Here is a 14,361-nt window from a genome sequence, read left to right as displayed (position 1 = left end):
CTCATGTTAGCTGGAGCTAGAGCTCCTAGCTGGAGCTCTTGATGTGGGTGGTCCTCTCAAATGTGGAGTCCTCCACATTTAAGAGGACCACCCGCATCAAGAGCTCCAGCTAGGCGCCCCTTCCGAGGAAGGACCTACGCTCCAAGGATGCCAAGATGCTACATCTGTAATCATCTGGGATATGCCACCCGGGATTGTCCCCAATGAATTCCAGCTCCCGTCACTTACCAGCCCAGAGGAACAGACTCCAGAGGCAGAGGCAGAGGCGGAAGACAAGGTCGTCGTGATCCCTGGCATGATCCACAAACTCCACTCACCACATTGGCTTTAACCAATGATCCACAACCCCAACCAGAGTACGACAGACGACTCCTGTGGACTTTGGACAGTGGTGCAGCGTTGCATGTTACTTACAGAAAGGAACATTTCACAGAGATGCACGAGCCTGAACCTGAACTACGTGAACTTTATTCATTTTCAAATCATCCTTGTCAGGTCAAAGGAAAAGGAACTGTTTATGTTGAAGAGCTCGATGCATTCATTCCTAATGTTTATTACATACCAACAGCAACTAGTAATTTGCTTAGTCAGAGTCACTTGTCTAGAATGTTAAAGTTCCAGGTTCACCACCTTGAAAAAGCAAGTTACATAGTTAAAGATGGAGATATTGTTGCTGAAACCATGTTAACTGGTGGTGTTTATTACTTAAAGCCAAAGCCTAAACTGCAAACACAGGCAAGTATACAAACTCCAAAAAGGGAGACACAGGCCCAGAAAGAGATGCTCCAGTGAGAGATCCTGTTGCTGCTCCAAAGACTCCTAAAGCCAACAAAAAGAAAATTAGGAAACAGGTTGCTCAGAGCAAGCCTGAAGTTCCTCATAAAAATGTTAATGTTGAGAATTCACTAACTGGTAAACCTTTGCATTCCAGGTGTATCCATAAATGGCATAGAAGATTGGGGCATGCCAGTTTCCGTGTTCTTAGGAAGATGCCAGAGTTCGCAAAAGGTTTGGATCTAAAGGGGTGTAATGTGTTTTTGGATTGTGCTGTATGCAAGAAGGCCAAATCCAAAGAAGCAGCCATTCCCAAACACGCTAAACGCCTGTCAACATGCATTTTTAATTTGGTTCACACTGACATAGTTGGTCCTTTTTCGCCAACATTGGTGGTAGAAAATATTTCCTAACAATTGTTGATAATTACTCTAGATATGGGTATGTATATCCTATGAGAGAAAAATCTGAGACCTTTCAGATCTTTAAAGATTTTGCTGCTCTTGTTTCTACCCAACACCAAGTTCGCATTGCCAGAATCCAGAGTGATTGTGGTGCTGAATTCATGTCTCAGCGTTTCCAGGACTGGATGCGTAAGAATGGAATTCTTCATCAGACATCAGCTCCTTACACACCGGCTCATAACGGGGTCGTAAAGAGACGACAAGGGGTCCTGCAAACCATGATGACTTGTCTCCTAGAAGACGCCAACCTTAGTGGGGTGAAGCTATCAAATATGCAAATTACATTGTCAACCATACTTGGAGCAGTGTAATAAATCAGACTCCTTTCTTCATGTTGTATGGCTACAAGCCCGATCTCAAAAACATCCATATTTTTGGTTCATACGCTATGGTGAACATTCCCTTAGCTCAAAGAAGAAAAGGAAGTCCAGCAGCAAAGAGACTGAGATTTATGGGTATTGATGATAACTCAAAATGGAGCAAATTTATTGACTCTAAACATGTAATTGTGATTTCCCAATCTGCTAATTTTGAGGAAGATATTGACTGGTCCAGGATTCATTTCAATTATCCTGGAGTTTATTTTCCTAGAGATGATACTGCTGATGCTGCGCAGATTGATGACCAAGACTCCACTAGTTCTTCTCAACCTGATGTTTCATCTTCGCAAGCCGCAGATGCTGATGCTAGCGACAAATGTGAGGACGAGGACGAAGCAGAAGAAGACTGGACTGTTGTTCCGAGATGTTCCAAGAGGGTCACAAAAGGAATCCTTCCACAACGATATTCTTGGCAACTGATAAAAGCACCCTTGCCTTTGATTTGCAATGTTACACTTCCACCTGATAATTTCACACAAATCAAGCAGCTTCCTGATTCAGAGCAAGACAAATGGTATGGTGCAATGCAGGTTGAAATGGACAGTCTAAAGAAACTTAAAGTGTTTACACCTGCAAAACCTCCAGCAAACAAAAAGGTCATTGGCACTCGACCTTATACAGAATCAAAAGAAGCCAAATGGTGAGGCATTGTACAAGGCCAGACTTGTAGCTCAGGGTTTCGCTCAACATTATCCTGAGGACTACACAAATACCTACTCACTGACAGTCTGAACTGAGAGTGTAAAAATTGCTTTAGCAACTGCAACTATCCTTGGTTTAGAAGTTTTCCAGTTCGATGTTGACACGGCTTATCTACATGCAGACCTAGATGAAGAGATCTACGTGAGAGGTCCTCCAGGATTCCGACAGCAAGAAGGGGATACCTGGTTTCTAAACAAAAGTCTTTATGGTCTGAAACAGTCTGGTTTAATGTTTGTCTTACTGACAAACTAAATTCAATGGGCTTTATTAAGTCCGAAACTGATGAGTGCGTGTTCACAAAAAGATCTAACAATGCATACAAGATAGTTCTTGTTTATGTTGATGATATTGTTTATATTGTCCAAATAAGCAAATGAGTGAAATTTTTGCCAAAGCTTTGCAGAGATACTTCACATTGAAATCATTGGGTCATATTAGCACTTATTTAGGTGTTCAGATTGAAAAAACACAGAAGGGATTTAGTCTTTCACAAGAGGATAAAACTGAACAAATTTTGCATCATTGCAACATGAAGGATGCTAACACAACAAAGACACCCATGCAAACAGATTTTCACAACTTGACACATGAAGCAAGTCCTGAGTTCGAGGATCAAACACTTTATCGTTCAGTTATTGGGTCACAGTTGTATATTAGTAGTTGGACCAGACCCGACATTGCACTTAGTGTTAATCTCTTGTCTCGACACGTAGGTAAGGCAAAACAGTTTCACTGGTCATGTGTTAAGAAATTATTGAAATAACTAAAGCACACTAAACATATGAAGTTATTGTTAGAACCAACACATACTGATTATGCAGAATTATGTTGTTATGCAGATTCTGATTGGGCAAGTGATAAGAAATCACGTAAAAGTACTTCAGGTTATATGATGTTCTTAAATGGATGTCCTATTTATTGGCAAGTGCGTAAACAGAATTTTGTTTCTTGTTCATCTACCGAGGCTGAATATGCTTGTGTTTCAGATGCATGTAATTCTGTAACTTGGTTTGATGCTTTAGTCACAGATATCTGGACACACCCGATCCGACCGATCACCGTGATGGAAGACAATGAATCGGTGGTTTATATTTCTGAATCACATTTCACAGATTCTAGGTCCAGACACATTGACATCCATTATCAATACATAAAACAATTAGTGAGAAAAGTTTTTGTTAAAATGCAGTATGTATCTACACATGATCAGATTGCAGACATGCTAACAAACCGTTTCCAGCAGCTCAACACGAGTATCTGCGTAAGAAGATGTGCCTTATTTGATGATGTACTTGATATTCACTCAACTGGCAAAAGAAGGGGTTGTCACTGCATTTTTGTATTTACCAGCTGAGCTCATATTTTTGGACTTTAAGATTTTCCATAGCTTGCCAAACTTCTTATCAGTAAGCTAACTATGCATGTCCACATTCCTTTCTTTCTGCTTCATACTTTTCTTTGTTCTCTTGCCAAAGAAGTCTGGCTGCTGAGAGGCAGCCAGCAGGAACGTTGCCAAAATGTAATTATTTTAGATAGTTATATGTTTTATTTTCTTTATAACAAATAAATGAGTTTATTCTTAGAAAAAATATCTTCAGGGTTTATTTTCTTACAAAAGTATACACAAGGAAAATGCCATGATCCATGTCTCTAAATCAAGGTGCGATTACCTAAAAGCAGAATGGGATTAATCAGTGCCCTGACAGGGGATGTATTGACTGAATGAAAAATGGCAATTGAAGGATTTTGAGAAATTGACGTGAAGGATTATAAAAAATTGAAGGGACAATTGGACAGTGGAGAACAAAGTGTTAACCAAGGAAACTGAACTTTGAGGAAGGAAAAGATAACTACAAACAAGAAATTACTGACACAAAGAAGGGGACAGTGTTTATTGAATATTTTGAAGAAAAGGCTGATGCAAGATTGCAACAGACAGACACGAGCGGGTAATAAGTGATAAGAAGGAAAATGATTATAGATATTGATGTAAATGAAATGGTCAGAATGAATTGAATTAAGGTATAGAGATATAACTGAATAAGTGAATTGATTGAAGAATAATATTATTGTATTGTAAAGAAATATACTCAGTTAAATAAGAGTGATAATAGAAATTTAGAAAATTGTACAGTTATAAATATTGCGATTACAGTTATAAAGTGATAAGAATATCATAACATATACTATATAAGGGTGAGAGAGAAAACAGGAAAATTTTGTTGTTAAAGTATAGTAGAGTTTTGTTTTGTTTTTAATTTGATTTATATGCCGCCCTTTTCCGGAGACTCAGGGTGGCTTACAATGCGTTAAGCTGAGTTAATCCTCAGCTTGAACTTAAATCCTAATACTGGTACATTGATATATGTTAAATTGGAAGAATATTGTACAGATGATAAAGATGTCAAGCACAGCAACAATAACCAAAACAAGCAAAAAAGCAGCCACAAACATTACACCAACAGGTCCTCCTACTAGTCAAAGATCGATAGTGACTATGTTAGGAAAAGAAAAAAACAGAAGAGGCAATGAATACACAAAGTATGCTGATAGCATTACAATTAATACAAGAAACAATGACGAAGACCCAGGAGGCCATAGCAGATAACCACGAGGAGACGAGAGTACATCACAAAGAAATTAAAGATGAAATTGGGGAAATGAAAAGTGAGATAAAAATATGAATGATAAAATAGGGAATATACAACAAACAATGGTAGAAAATGAACAGTGAACCCAAAAAGTGGAAACAAAAATTGATCAGATTGATAACCAGATGGAAATGTGGGAACAGAAATTGATGTAAATAAATAGAGAATTGGCTGAATTGATCATATTTCTGGAAATGGAGAAATCTTCTTATTTCCTTAGATTTGAAAATGTTTTTGAAGAGAAAGAAGAAGATTTAGGAAAGAAAATGGCAGAAATCGTGGCGGAGATATTAGGAAAAGATAAACAGGAAATAAGATGAGATATTGGACTTCCGGTTGGTGACTTGCAGCGACAGGGTGTTGAGTGAGAGCTCGCTGCTCCTCAACACCTTTAAACATCGCGTTTTGGGGATCCCCTCGGGGGACGCGGGACCCGGAGAGCCCTGCGGGCAAAAGAGGAAGCCAGGCAAGCGGGAAGTGGGTGCGATCACCTCTCGCTGGACCAGGCGGCTCTGCCTAGCCAACGCGGTGAGCCGGCCATTGATGGTGGGCGCGAAGCAGCAATAGCCAACAAAGACGGGAAGCTAAGAAGAAGATCGGAGGTGCGGTGATAGATTTAAGCCTATTCCCCTACACTTACGATCGTGCGGCAGAGAGGGGATCGGTGGTGTCGGGAGAGGAGTGCTCAGAGCGGCGAGAGGCAGAGACGGAGAGGGTGGAGCAGCTTGTACTCCCGGCGATCCGACAAGCCGAAGAGCAGACGAGAAAACGGGGAGAGTGGATTGCGTCTGTAAGGAGCTTTGGAGAGTGCGGTGCGGTGAGAGAGTAAAAGAAAAAGGAAAGACTATTGGTGTGGCTGGCTTTTGGTATTGGGATTGAGTGGAAGAAAGCAGAAGAAATAGGCTTTCAGCAAACAGGAAGTGCTTCCATTGAATCGGAAGAGTGGAACAGCAGCGGTTGAACAAGAAGACGCTCTGGCAGAGACTATTACCATCGAGTTTGGTTGGAGCCCAGCAAAGTGGGAAATTGAAGATCTCCTATTTGTACTCTAAAATTCCGTAAATACTATAAACACTATAAAACAATATACTTATACCCATATATTTATATGTTTATATCTTTCCTATCCTTCTCTTGAGTATCTGTGATATTAATAAGTGAACTCTGTTTTTCTCTCTAACTTTATAATTTTATAATTAATATTAATTAGACCTCTTAAGCCATTTTATAGATATATACAAAAAAAAAAAGGTTGATTATATATGAGAATTTAGATCTCTATAATTATTACTAGTTAAGGGAAGAAAGGGTTGGATTTGTATCTTACTAATTAAATTATTATATAGGATTTTATATTTATTTATATTTATTGTAATTTATTTATACCTATTTATACTTATTTATATCTATTATATCTATTTATATCCAATCTTTATTAAGATCTGAACTTAGAATTTATTAGTTCATTAACTTATTGTGGTCAACTTATATAATTTAGAATATCTATCTGTATTTATCTATATCAATACTACCTATTAGGAACTGAAATTAGAATTTATTAACTTAAAATAATTACTTGTATTGCTAGCCTTTAACAATTTATATATATTACTTACTCTTTTCTAAGATTGAATTTAGATTTTACTAAGTGATTAATTGATTTGTATCGATATTTTGTTTACCTATTTGGAAGAGAACTATATAATTATATAATTAGTGATTGTTAATTGGAAACTTTATAGTAGCCCACTACAGTACTTTGGAAACTTAGAACCTAGTATTAATTGGAACTTATTGAGAGTGCAGAGAGGACCAATAAAGGAGCGAAATAAAGGTCTAAGAAAGCTCCTCAGAGAAAACGTGGCAAGTGCCACTGGATGAGAATTTGGAGAAAGATAGAGGAGAGAATAAGAGACCAAAAATTGGTTCTGAAAGAAATGGCAAGTCTGACCTCCACAATTGCAAAAAATGCTAAAAAAGCGACATCTATACCTACCTTGGCGATGTCTTCCCCAGCCACCCAGAAATCAGTAGAAGGTCTCCAGAAACTAGACAAACCCTCTATAACTCCTACACTGCAAACGGTACAAGCATCCCTTCAGTCAATCCAAGAAACAATGCTTGCGATGCAAGGAAAACTTTTGAATAGTCACTCCGAATTAAAATCAGACATCCATGCTCTTGATTTTAAAATGAATGAGATTCAAACTGCTATTGCTAGTAACGAAAATAGAATTTTAAAAGCAGAACAAAGAATTGAAAAAAACGAGGAAAAACTGGACACAGTAGACCAAACTTTGTCGGCACAAAACAAAGAAACGGAAGACGCGCTGATCCAACTTGAGATGGACAAGGCCTCATTTTTCTTGCGTTTCCAGAACATCCTGGAAGATAAAGATGAGGATTTAGGTGATAAGATAGCGGAGTTGATTGCAGAAACTCTGCAGCAAGACAAGCAGGAAATAATTCGTGAGATTGATGAGGTGTACAGAGTCCAGACAAATTACGTAAGAAGAAACAGACTCCCCAGAGAGGTCCATGTGCGCTTTGCTAGAAAAAAAGTTAGGGATATCCTGTATAATATAGCTCGGGAGGAAAAAATTACCTATGGGGGAAAAGAAATTAATATTCTGAAACAAATTCCGAGAAGAGTGAGGGAAAGGAGGAGAAACTATAGGTTTTTGACAAATCATCTAAACGGGAGAAATATAATTTTTAGGTGGCTTTTGCCGGAAGGACTGCAAATTTCCTGGCAAGGGAGGAAAATAAGAATTGATTGTCTAAGTGATGCTCAAGACTTTTTAGAACAACTAAGGGGAGGAGAGGAGGAACAAACCAGTAAGGAGGATAACGAGATAGTAAATACGGAAGAAGAGATATCCCAAGAGCAAATTACTAGGGAAGACATAGAAGAGGAGAAGAAAAAGGAGGATACTGAGGAAAGAGGGAAAAAAATCAAGACCAGTGAGAGCAGTAACTTTAAAAGGTAAATAAGAACAAGAGACTAGAAACTAATTTCAGGAATGAACGATACCAAGATCATATTGGTAAATGTGAATGGATTAAACGATTACAAAAAAAGAAGGATAATATTGTCGAAATTGGTGAAACAAAATCCCGATATTATCTGCATCCAAGAGGTCCATATAAAAAAAGATGAAGCTGAATATTTAAATTACTGTAAATTTGGTAAAGTATTTTCCTCACTAGCTGAGAAAAGGAAAAGGGGGGTTGCTATCTATGTTAAGAAAGGAATAACGGCAGAATGTAAATATAAAGATGAAAAAGGGAGAATACTCATAGTTGAAATAATGAGAGGTAACTCTAGACTGTTATTAGTAGGGGTTTATGCACCGAATAAAAAACAAGGGAAATTCTATAGGAAACTGCAGGAACAGTTGGCAAATTGGGCACATCTTGAAATATGTATGCTAGGGGATTTTAATGGAATTGATCCAAAGCTTGATTATAAGTGCGATATAACCAAAAAGAATAAAAGATCTCCCTTACCAAAGATTTTCTTTGATTTGGTGGATGAGATAAATTTAATTGACATGTGGCGTACCTTACACCCCCAGGACAGACAATATACATTTTACTCCATCCCACAGAACTCCTGGTCCAGAATCGATATGGTTTGGGTTACTAGAAAATTGGCATTAGAAATTAAGAAAGTTAACATGGGCATCAATACTTGGGCAGATCATAAGCTCCTTGAAATCAGTTGGTCCCATGATACGAAGAAAATACAACAGAGATGGAGCTTAAGGACCAATCTCCTAAATGAAAAAGAGTTCACACTCAAATTGAATGAAGAAATCAAACGCTTCTTCTTAGAAAATGGAAATTGAGGGACAGCCAAAGAAATTGTGTGGGACACTATGAAGGCCTATGTCAGAGGAGTAGCCATCTCATATACTGCCTTTAAAAATAAGGAAAAAAGAAAGAGTAGAGAAGAACTTACTCAAAAAATTATTACAAACTGAGGCTGAATTACAGCAACGACCGGGAGATGAGGCGACGAAACAACAGTGGTTGATGATGAGACATAGACTGAATCTATTGGACCAGGAGGAGGTAGCTCAAAAAATAAGAAGATCTAAGCACTATTGTTTCGAGAACGCTAACAAGTCGGGGAGATGGCTGGCATATAAATTAAAAAAAGAGAAGGAAAAAAACCAAATACTAGCTTTAGAAGATCCACAGGGCATCCTGTTGACGAAGGAAGAAGACAAATTAGAAAGCATAAGAAAATTTTATGAATGTCTTTACAAAAATGAAGGAATTGAGTTAAACAAGGTAGAACAGTATTTGTTGGAAGCCAACCTTCCTCAAATTCCGGAAGAAGAAAAGGAAATGTTAAATGAAAAGATCACCATAGGGGAGTTAAAAACCGCCTTATCCAAAATAAAGAAGAACAAAACCCCAGGCCCTGATGGTCTCCCCGGAGAATTATATCAAAAATTTGATGATGCTCTGAACCTGGAATTGTTAGAAATTCTAAATGATGTTATTGCTGGCATAACAATCCCAGACTCCTGGAGGGAAGCGTACCTGACGATCATTTTGAAAGAAGGTGCCGACCCGAAGCAGATCTCCAACTATAGACCTATCTCACTGCTTAACGCAGATTACAAATTATTTATGACTATAATAGCGGAGAGATTCAAGAAAAATTTAAACCAATGGATACATAAGGATCAAAATGGTTTTCTCCCAGGGAGACAGATTAGAGACAATTTGAGAACAGTTTTAAATGCCATTGAATATTATGAACAACACCCTGGAAAACAGATGGCTTTAATGTTTGTCGATGCCCAAAAGGCATTCGACAATCTGAATTGGACCTTCATGATAAACCAAATAGATCTAATGGGATTCGGGACTAACTTTAGGAGGATGATAGAGAATATTTACCAAAACCAGAGGGCAAATATATTAGTTAACGGAGACAGAACCCAGACATTTCAGATCCAAAGAGGAGTCAGGCAGGGATGTCCCCTATCCCCCTTACTTTACATTCTAGCATTAGAGGTCTTACTTAGAAGGATTAGAACTAATGAAAATATCAAAGGCTTGAAGATTAGGAAGGAAATATTTAAAACACAGGCTTTTGCGGACGACGTTGCCTTCATATTAGAAGACCCATTAGACACCGGCTCAAAATTAATGCAGGAAGTTCAGAATTATGGAGAAGTCGCGGGCCTTAAACTTAATAAGAACAAAACCAAAATAATTGTGAAAAATATGACAAACCTACAAACGAAAGAATTAGAAGATTTATTAGGCCTCCAGGTAGTTAAGAAGATAAAATATCTGGGAATATGGATTACGGCGAGACTCTCTTCATTAAAAGATGATAACTATATCCCTTTATTGCAGAAAACTAATCAAGACCTTGATAGGTGGAGGAGGCTTAAATTGTCCCTGACTGGTAAAATTGCGGCGATCAAAATGAATATTTTACCGAAATTTCTATTTCTATTTCAAAATATACCGATATCACTAGATAAAAATTTTTTCTCGGATCTGAATAAACATATCAGGAATTTTTTGTGGGAGGGTAAGAAATCAAGGATTTCTCTCAAGACACTTCAAGGGAAAAGAAATTTGGGAGGGTTCGGGCTCCCTGACTGGGAATCATATCAAAAGGCGGCAAAAATAATTTGGATAAAGGAATGGATCAAATTACAAGAAGGTAGAATCTTGACACTAGAAGGACACGATCTCCTTGAAGGATGGCACGCTTATCTCTGGGACATAAAGGATAGGAAGAAAACTCATTTCTATAAACATAAAATTAGAGAGACATTGATCCGTACGTGGCTGGAAATTAGACAGAAGATATATACCAAGGTTCCTAGCTGGTTGTCGATTATGGATGCTCTAGTGGCCCCAAATAGAAGAGGGAACTATAAAATGGGCACATATAAGGATATCTTGGATGAAGAAGGGAAGCTCAAGCCCTTGGAAGTGCTGAGGGACCAGGGGTTTATTCTGGATTGGTGGAAATATCTTCAGATTAAGTCTAGATTTCAAGAAGATAGAGATAAATGTGGTATTGAAATGAAATATGGATATTTTGACAAAATTATTTGGGGACCAGATAAGAAAATGCTATCGAAAATCTATAACTTTATATTAGATGAGGATAGAGCCGAGAAGATAGCTAAAAATCAGCTAAGCATTTGGGAGAAAAATTTAGGATATGGCCTTAATTTCAATGACTGGGAGATAGCTTGGAACAGAAATCTCAAAATAACGAAATCGGTAACATTCAGGGAAAATCACTACAAAATGTTGCATAGGTGGTACCTAGCCCCGGACAGGCTGGCCAAAATATTTCCAAACTCCTCTGCTTTATGTTGGAAATGTGGAGACGGTCGGCACCTTTTACCATCTGTGGTGGACTTGCCCTGAGACCAAAAAGTTTTGGTTAAAGATCCGACTCTGGCTCTCGGAAATAATGGGACAAGAGATAGCCCTGGCCCCAGAATCCTTCCTCCTAGGTATGATTGAAGATGGTCTCGACAACAATAAAACCCAACTGGCAATTCAAATTATTACTGCGGCTAGATTAGCCTTTGCGAAACTCTGGAAATCCAACTCTACCCCCTCTGAAGAAGCATTAATAAATAAAATTCTAGAGTGCACAGAGATGGCTAAATTGACGAGCGAGCTAAAAAATGAAGAGAACTTCAAGTACTACGAAGTATGGGGAATTTGGTATAACTGGTTAAAGAATAGGATAAAAATATGATAATAGGCTACGATTTGTTAGACACCCGAAATGGACTTAATTGTATAGAAATGTAGAGAATTGTATAGAACTGTATATTGTATAGCTATGGATGGAATTCACTTAATGTTTGATCTATGAAATGTGTAAACATTGCACCTCGGATCAAGATTGTGATTGTACATTGTCTTTTTAAAAATTGGAAAATTCAATAAAGTATTTTTTTTTAAAAAAAAAGATGAGATATTGATGAAACCTATCGAGTATACACAAACTACTCACGAAGACATAGGTTGCCGAGGGAGGTACACATTAAATTCACGAAACGGTCAATAAGAGACAAAGAATATAAAAGGACCAGAGACATAGAGAGGCAAAGAAATCATAGTATTGAAACAGGTACCAAGAAGGATAAGAGATCAAAGACGCCAATATCAATTTTTAACAAGGCAATTGATTAAATATAAAGTACTGTATCGATGGCTGATACCTGAGGGTTTACTTGTGACATGGCAAGAAAAAAAGTATAGGATCGATTCACTGGAGAAGGCAAAAAAAATTTATGAACACCACTTCGTGCAGGGGGATGATCAAGGGAGTAGGGAAGAATTAGAGACTAGAAGTCAGGAGGAAGAGAAATCGGAAGAACTAGAAATAGAGGAAGAAACAAATGCTACTTACAGTAATTTATGCACCAAATAATGTATTGTGAGCTGCCCTGAATCTTCGGAGAGGGGCGGCATATAAATTAAATTAAATTAAATTAAATTAAATTAAATTAAATTAAATTAAATTAAATTAAATTAAATTAAATTAAATTAAATTAAATTAAATTAAATTAAATTAAATTAAATTAAATTAAATTAAATTAAATTAAATTAAATTAAATTAAATTCAACAAGAATTCTTTTACAAATGTACACAAGAAATTAGTAGCATGGACTATGAAAGGATTTGTATGATTGGGGACTTTAATTCGGTGGTGGAAGTTGAGAGAGACTATAAAAGTAGTAAAAAAAAAGAAAAAGAAAAAAAGTGTGTTACCAAGAGCCTTTTTTGATATAGCATCTGAGTTCAATCTGCGAGATGTATGGAGAGAGACACATAGAACACAAGCAATATACATTTTATTCATACCCACATCAATCGTGGTCCAGGATCGATATGGCCTGGACAACAGCAGAAATTCAAAATGAAATAGAAGAAATTGAAATAGGAGTAAATGATTGGAATTGCCAATAACAATCCAATGGTCCAGGATCCAAAAGTCCCTTGGGAGTTGGGTGGCATAGAAATATGATTAATTAAATTAAATTAAATCCAATGGTCCAGGATCAATATGGCTTGGATAACAGCAGAAATTCAAAATGAAATAGAAGAAATTGAAATAGGAGTAAATGATTGGGCCGATCACAATCCAATTATATTAAAATGGAAAACCCAAAAACAAAATAAATGATGGACAATGAATCAGAATTTGTGTAAAGAAAAAAATATAGACAGATGTTAGAGAGGGAGTGGAAAATATTTTTTCAAATAAATAAAAAAGAAGATACTTCGATACAATACTTGTGGGATACCACAAAAGCCTATATAAGGGGATTGACAATCGCATATAATTCTAAAAAAAAAAAAAAAAAAAGAGAGTGCAATTAGAAAATTTGCAGGAAGAATTAAAAAAAATTGATTATGAAGTACAAAAGGATCCACAAAATAAAAAGATAAAGGAAAAATGGAACATTATGAAACATAAGAAATATAAATCACATAAATATTTTCAAACGCATTGGATCAGGAATGTATTGCTACAGATTTGGAAAAAAATAAAACAAAAACACTATATTAGCATTCCAATGGGGTTATCGCCAACAGGAGCATTGATATACCCAAATTTATTGGAGAAAAATAAGATAATTAGATATAAGGAATTGGTAAATGATCAAGGAGATTTGAAAATGAAACAAGAATTGGAACAAGAAATTGGTAGGGTGATGGATCGGTGGACATTTGCACAAGTGCAATCTAAATTTTCAAGAGATAAAAAGATATATGAAATATGAAAGGAGCCACAAGATTTAGATAAAATTATTTGTGGAACAGAGATAAAATTAATTAGTAATATATATCAATATCTACTGGGTATAAAATGGAAGAAGAGGTAGTTAAAGATACCATGATTAGATGCACCAAAAATTTTGGCTACAATATAGAATTGGAGAAATGGGGAAAATTATGGGAAATAAATATTAAATTGACTCTTTCAACGGCATTCAAAGAAAACCAGTTAAAAATGTTCTACAGATAGCACTTCACACCAATACGACTTGCTAAAATGTCTTTGAACAATTCTCCAAATTGTTGGACATGTAAAAAAGTCCCCGGAACATATTATCATCTCTGGTGAACATGTCCCAATGTGAAAAAATATTGGATTAAAATTAGAAGTTGGATAGAAGACATAATTGGCTATAATATGGATTGGAAACCAGAAACGTTTCAAAATTATTTACTACCGGTTCTGTGGTTGTGGCTTGGTTGGCGTGGCATGGCATGGCATGGCATGGCTTGGTGGGTGTGGCTTGGTTGGTGTGGCAGGAGAAGGATACTGTAAAATCTCCATTCCCACCACACTCCAGGGAAAGGATACTGCA

This window comes from Pantherophis guttatus, chromosome 4, assembly GCF_059756535.1.
Source record: "Pantherophis guttatus breed Tessera chromosome 4, ASM5975653v1, whole genome shotgun sequence".
NCBI classification, from domain to species: Eukaryota; Metazoa; Chordata; class Lepidosauria; order Squamata; family Colubridae; genus Pantherophis; species Pantherophis guttatus.
Note: the sequence above shows the minus strand (reverse complement) of the source record.